Consider the following 7,179-nt stretch of genomic DNA (forward strand, 5'->3'; position numbering starts at 1 on the left):
TAATGTCTTTTTTGCCTTTCTGCACAATTTTTGTCTGAGCTTTTCAATAGCTCTTCATGAAATATCATTAATCTGGACTTGATTCTTTGGCAACTTTACCTAAACATTCCATGATGGGATTGAACAAAACACGTTCATTGAGGGATTACAGCGGGAGGAACTTTTGCTATTGTTTATGGTTTACCTGTTCTTTGGAGAAAACACTTTCATCTCCAGCACCATCAGACTTTTATAAACACTGACTCTGTTAATGAGAGTGAGAAAAGAAATTGCGTTTGTGCCAACAGTGGGAAGGAAATATGTAATTTCTCCATTAGTCTATCAGGTTAGCTCATGTAAACAACATGATTAAATTTGTCTGTGTGCATCGTGCTATATAAAGAATAATGATAATTAAAAAACCGTGCAAGGCCCAAAGATAACAAGATTACGTTGGGGAAGAGCTAGGAGGGGGATGGCAGCATTGAAACAAACAGCGATAGGCTTAATTCATCAGCGCGAGAGCCGGTCTGGACGTCGGTGCCCGCGGTGCCGTTCGGGGCTGGCAGATGGAGGCAGACCCAAAGCCGAATTCCCCCCCCCCCCGCCCCGGTCTCTGCAGCGCTCTGTGCCCAAGGAACGTGGTGTCATAGAAAGGAGTAAAAGCTTTGTCTGTGTGGACGCTTCTCACGATGGAAAGCAATTGTAAAGAAGTGAAAGAGTTCGAACAAGACGCGGGCTTCAATTTCAACGCATCACTAAATGCTTTCTGGAGCTAATGCTTTCAACACTTTGTTCATAGGCAAAAGAAGCGGTAACTTAATTCATTGGAAGGGAGTCTCTGGTTATGAGACTCCTGTGCGGAACAAAGATTTCGGCTGCTGTGTAGGAGTTTCCATAAGACTTCCTATATGAAGTCTGAGCGGCTCTGAGAACGTCAGTGGTGATGCAGACTCCTGTCAAATGGCTGTCAAATATTTCTGCGATCCCACCTAAAGGCAGAGTTCTCCGGATATTGCCCGAGACCTTGCTGGAAGAGCGTGCTATTCCCCAGCTCTCCCGGGCACGGTCGGACCCCGACGAGCCTGGTGTGAAGAGAGCAGCGAGAGCGGCTGCGGCCGAGCGGGAGCAGCTCCACGAGCCTCGCGGCCCCGGCGAGCTCCCTGAAATGAAGGGTTCTTGGTTGCCATATGGAGTTTTCCCTGGGCTCTGATAGTTCTGCTGAGTGCATACAGAAATTGGAAATAAATTGGAAGCACACAGAATGAAATAATTCACAGGCTGCACTAAATTACAGAAATGGTCAGTGCTTTGGCACACGCAGACGAGCAGCTGGTGGATGGGTTCAGCGGGGCTGCCTTGATTTTGGATTTAAAGATAAAGCTGCTGGATCGCAGGAAACTCAGAGGTGGGTTTTTTCACCTCCTCTCTCTGTGTTCGCTGATGTCTCCAGCACGCACAAATGATCACAGCTCTGAGCTCTTGTCTGAAGGAAACACTGTTAAATAAAAAGGAAAGTGTATGAAATTATGGAAATGCAGCATTGAAACGTTATGGAAATTGGTGTGGCAATAGCATCATTTACTTAATGTTGTGTTGATCTGATAATAGCTATATTTCCATTATGGAAAAAGAAAAAAGAAACATAAATTGATGCTGCTTTATCCTTATTTATTCCCGTGAGACTACCTAGATTGTCAAAAAGCTTAACATGCAAATGTAAATGTGTATGATTTAAGGGCACAACGGACCATGAGAAATCCATGAGTCTCACGCACTGCTGTGACACCATCTGTGATTGCTCAGTGCTGTCGCCTGTGGAATAGGAATAAGGCTGTCCCAGAGCTGCAGACTGCAGAGCTTACCTGGCCTGCATCGAGGGGAACTGTCACTTCAAAGGTTTAACGTATACCTGCCTTGCCGTGGCACTCCTCTTCCTTCTTACAACAGCTAGTGGACCTGCCAAAAAAAGTTTTATTTGCACACTTCACAACAATGAAGATTTATATTTCTTCTAGGGAGGAAATTCCCATACAGATGTTGCCTGATGTCTTTTTCTGAAGGAAGTTAGCATGAATAATATTTATTTAGAAAGACAAAACCCTATGGATGCTTGAGGGTTTGCTATACTGTTCACTATTGAAATTTTTATCAGAATTCTTCTAAAACTCAGTAACAAAAGATAGGAGAAGTGCCGGATGGACTCTGAAACACTGCAGATTTGGGACTTTCCTGAAAGCCCCTAGGAGGTTAAAAAGTGAGAGTACTTCTGTACTGTGGTGAAGCATCCTCCTCCTAGGGACTGCAAGACACCTAAATCCCAGCCTTCAAAGATAATTTCAAGTCCTATTGAGCAAGTATTAAACATACAAATATTGTTAAAGGTCAGGACCTCAATCTTTAATTGTGAATGTAAGAAGATTATTGTGATGGTGTGAGATTAACAGCACTACATCTGGAGTAATTAATTTCAAACTTTAAACCCAGCCTGGGTCTTATGCCTGGGGAGGATGTAAGGCACCGTCTTCCTTTCACGTGGCAAGCATGAAGCGTGGCCAGGATCGTTGCGGTTCCTCTTGTTCTCGCTTCCAGGGGTGGCGGGGGGTGGCTGTGCCCAGCCTGCGGGCAGCAGCGTGAGCAGAGCAGCGAAAGCCTTGCCCAGAGACGCGCGGCACCGGCACGCGTACCCCAGCTCCTGACAAAAACACGGTATTCCTCCTGTTTGTCAGTTCGTGCTGCTTTGCATCCTCTGTGCAATAATCATGGGAACTAAACCTGCCTCTCTGGCGGCATCTCTATCCCACCGCTGGTTTTGAGGTAGTCTTACTGAAACTCGAAGGAGAGGGAGACCGCAGAGAGGTTTGCTGTGAGTGTACTGCTGTCAAATGGCTTCTGGGTTGGTACACTTTGATTCACAGTTTGGTAGGCAGCTTAGCCAATCTCCACGGCAACCCCATGTGTACCATAAAATTGTGAATTATCTTGTTTAGAAGAGGTTCATTAGGAAGATTAATGAGGTATTATTTTTCTCTCATTCCATGTCCTGATACAGAGGGGGCATGGTAATTTTCCCAGCTGTGCACGGCAGCAATTGGTCCTCTCCAGGGTCCTCAGCATCACTGCATCGTGATCAGTTAAACTGCTCAATCTTTGGAAGCGTTATTTGTCAGCTTAATTAGCCCTAAAGGAAGCACTTGTTTTAAAATAGGACAACAGTTTTGTTTTTCCCTGAGAAGGACATAATGTTATTAGCAGTGGCAACTTGTTTAAATAAAAGTGCTTTTAAGCTGAGTTTTGTAAGAACCCCTACTTAGCACTCAGGTTTCCCCCCCCACCCCTGAAGTCACCCATCTCCTGTGAGCTGCCAGCCTCATCAGCACCAGATTAACGCAATGACGTGGTTCTGCAATGGGTCAGATACCATCACGCAGCAAGGAAAGACAAGAAAGATGTCTTCATCAAGAAGATGGGGTAAGCTATGAAATAGTCCTGCTGTCTGGCTCTCATTTTCAGCTGGGACAATTCTTTCTTCAGTTTGTAGCAGAAGAATTCAGAATTTCTTATTGCACTGTTCTTCCAGGGTAAAAAGGTCAGAACGAGTCTTGGAAAAAGCCACAGAAAGTCCTGACTGTGGGTGAGTCTGATGTTATGTGTTTGCCACAGACAGATACGACTACAAAATTCAGTTCAGGCTCGAAATAGCTAGTGAGGTTTTAGATAGAAGTAAAATATGTGGAAGCTGCAGAAGGGCTAGAGCTGGATGAGTATCAACAACCAGATCTGTAGCCCTATTCCCAGCCCAAGGAGGATAGCTTCAATAGACTTCCTTCTTCAGAGAAAATTAGATGGTCTTTAAAAAAAAACCAACAAAAAAACCTATCTTTAAAAACAAATTCTATCTGAACGTTCTATTTCAGTCAAAAAAACCTCCTCAGTCTCAAGAGGTGGTCTGTAATTACGATCAGTTACATATTTTTTTCCTTATTTATTATTATTCATACTATGCATAACAATTGAGTTTGATTTAGGGGTTTTTTTTAATGCTGTGTTCAAAAATACCAAACTTTCAAATGTGTTTACTGGTCTGTATTTTCTGTACTACGCAATTACATAAGGCTAGAACTCTCGTAAATTAATATGCCGTCTTCGGATCGCACGAGTCGAGGTTGGTTTTGGTGCGTGTAGGGGGGAGAAGGGCTAACCGTGCACTGGTTCAGCGAGGATGCTTCTCGAATGTGAATGATCAGCAGGAGAAAAATCAAACTCCTGAATGTCAGAGCTGTGTGGGTGAACGCCGATTGCTCGTCCTGAGCTGGAAGGGGAGGAAGGACGGGGGGAGATGGGGGTGCAGCGTCCATCAGACAGGTACGACGTCACCGCAGAGGCTCCTGGTCTGCCTGCAGCCTGCTACGGGAGGACCGTGTGCCGCAGATTAATTGCAATTTCAGACAGTTCTCATTATCAGCATGCTATTAATTACTTTAATGATGCATTCATTTAGATTGAAAATATGATACCACTAAAGTTTAATTAAAAAAATCAATAACTCATTAACACATTATTGCTATACCTACATGCATCTCCATATTAATCTCCTGTGCTGGAGAAGCAGTTGCCTCCAGCTCTGCGTCCAGAGATCTTTTTGTTAGAAGCGTTTTGTTGGTAGGCTAATCGCAAAAGGAGAGTTATTTAGTCACCGCTTTCCTTCTTTAGGGACTACGGACCACAGGCCAGATCAGTTCTTCTCTTTGGGCTAGGCAAAGCTGACAAGTACCCCAGGTAATATTTATTCTTTCTATTTTTATTCAAAGAGAAAATACTGTTTTGGTGTTTTTGTGGCTGGCTGAAATTCTGTCTTTTCACAGTATATGGGAAGGAATAAGCCACCAAACTTTTAATTAGCTGCCACAGATTTGGGACACGGCCAGGAATTTTATGAATAAGCAGCACACCGGGATCCGAGGGACGAGGCATCCCCTCTCCTGCCGCTGTACCCCGATGCCCGACGTCTGCCGGGCTCTGCCGCTCAGGGACCGACTGCTGCTTTCCCATGCCTGAGACGTATCAGATGGTGCGACTGAAGGTTTAACATCATTTTGGGTTTATATATGACTGTACGTATGCGTGCGTGTATGCACACATATCTACACGAGCGGAACGATGTTTTGTGTTTCTCAGTGAGACAGATGGGAGAAGGAGCAACAGCGAGCTACTGGAAACCATCCAAATGTTTAAATGAGAAGTGAGCTGAAGAAAGAACGTTTCTGAAAATGTATTTGTTCCTTAGTGGGTAAAATACACTCATTACTGCTGTGTTCCCATGCATCAGTTAGTATAGTCTTTAATTAAATTATCCCTGACTGATATAAAGTCCCAGTCTCTCAGACAGCAGAAGAGATTCGTTCACACAACAGAAATCTCGACAAGCTGTGGGGGCCGTAGCTGTGCTCTGCGGACCAGGAGGTCCGGTCCCTGGCAGACGCGCAGCAGAACTGGACCGGACGTTTCTGCGTCCCAGACGCCGCTGGTCCAGGCTGAACAGCGTGTCCCGGCTGACCTCAGGAACGGAGCCCAAACTGCGCTCCCGGTGTCAGCCGTTATCCCGGGAAGAGCAGTGTGTAACCCTGGATTTACACCAGGGAAACAGAAACCAGCTGGTTTTAAACACCGCGGAGACTCCCGTCGTGTGGGGCTCTGCTGAGCTGCGGCAATGCTGCGGCTGCCCGTGCAAACGGGTTGGTGACCGGGGCTGTCTGCGGCACGGGGCTACAAACAAAAGGCAGCGGCCTTCCCGGTTGTGAGTTCCTCCTGTTCGGAGGCCGCATTGTTGACTGCGAGCTCTTGCCGAATACTGCGATTTTTAGAAATTACTATTTTTATTTCAATTTGTTACAGCATAGAAAGTAAATGCAAACTTGGTCCCATGCTGCTCTCCACGCCCTGAGGGCACCTGAGCAGCCTCACCTGGGACCTCCCCCGCTGCTCCTCCGTCCTTTGTGGCCCCGTTTCAGCCCGGGGCCGTCGGTCCCTGCCCCAGCCGTACCGTAGGATGCCGATCTCCGCGTGGTTAGGAGCAGAAGAGCAGTCGGCTGAGTGCGGCACCACATGCCTGCAGGCTTCTCTTCCTCGAATCCAGCGTCGCCGGTGACCCACGTCTGGGCAGTACGCGGGCATTAAGCAATGGACAGGAGCACCGGGCTGTTTCCAGCACCGCGGGGCTCCAGGACCGAGGGGGACGAGGTCTCCTCTGCTGCCCAGGTAGCGCTGCCGGCATCGCCACGTGTCTTCAGGAGCCCGTCAGGGTCTTCCCCATCCATCGCAAACAGCCACCCAGAGAAGGTATGATAAAAGTTTAGAAGATATTATCTTAACCAACACATCATGTTTCTCTTTCTTCTTTTTCCCTGATACCTGTTTGTGGATTAGCACTGGACTCGTAGTAGTTACCGAACTTAGGTTAATCAGTCGCTGCACAAGTGGCGTTGCTCCTAATGCTACGTAAAGGAGTGTGCTAAGCCAAAAGGGTCCTCTAATGACGTGGTCAATGCCTGTGACCACAGGCACTGTCACAAACCTTGTCTCCAAGGAGTCCCTGGAGGAGCATCCTGAGGCAGGAGTTTCCCAGATTCGATGGAATCCCTGTGGTGAAACAAAAAAAAGATTGCGGGTTTCCGTTCATTTCAGTACGAGTGGAAAGGAGACGCGCACGCAGCAGCAGGAGTCAGGGCTGGGCGCTAACGGAGCCTTCTACCCGTAGAACAAAGCACCGGCCGTCTCTCCAGACGGTGATTAGTAATTCTGCCAGTAACCGATTAACGCACCTGCCCCTCTCCTCTGCGCCCTGCGTCCCTGTCCGCTCAGCGGCAGCAGGACAGGATTCTGCCGGGGACTCACCAGCTCCGGCCCCGCTACTGCCAGTGACGCAGGGTTCCTCTCCAGATGTCTGCCCCGTCCCCTTAGAGCTTTCTTCTAAAGGACCGGAACACCACGGACAAGATGTGGCACGAGGTATCTGCTCAGGTACAACGGGCTTAGGGAGGAAGAGTTTAAGGAGATTTTTTTCATCTAATTTATTGGGATTTTATACTTAATAAAAAGGTACATTCATACCTGCAATACAATTAAAACGCTTTTTCATTTCACCAGACCCCATTTTCTGGATTTTCCATCTAACTACTCTCAGGCTTAAGATCCAAGAGA

General features: G+C 47.0%; 1 long non-coding RNA gene across 1 annotated transcript; it reads left to right on the forward strand.

The window, feature by feature from the left end:
- Nucleotides 1-3,010: 3,010 nt before the first annotated feature.
- LOC129200277 (uncharacterized) lies at nucleotides 3,011-4,972 on the forward strand. Its single transcript, XR_008574847.1, has 4 exons — nucleotides 3,011-3,450; nucleotides 3,560-3,613; nucleotides 4,693-4,758; nucleotides 4,845-4,972. It is a non-coding gene; the product is annotated as an uncharacterized LOC129200277 (long non-coding RNA).
- Nucleotides 4,973-7,179: the final 2,207 nt, after the last annotated feature.

This window comes from Grus americana, unplaced genomic scaffold (genome assembly GCF_028858705.1).
Source record: "Grus americana isolate bGruAme1 unplaced genomic scaffold, bGruAme1.mat H_25, whole genome shotgun sequence".
NCBI lineage: Eukaryota > Metazoa > Chordata > Aves > Gruiformes > Gruidae > Grus > Grus americana.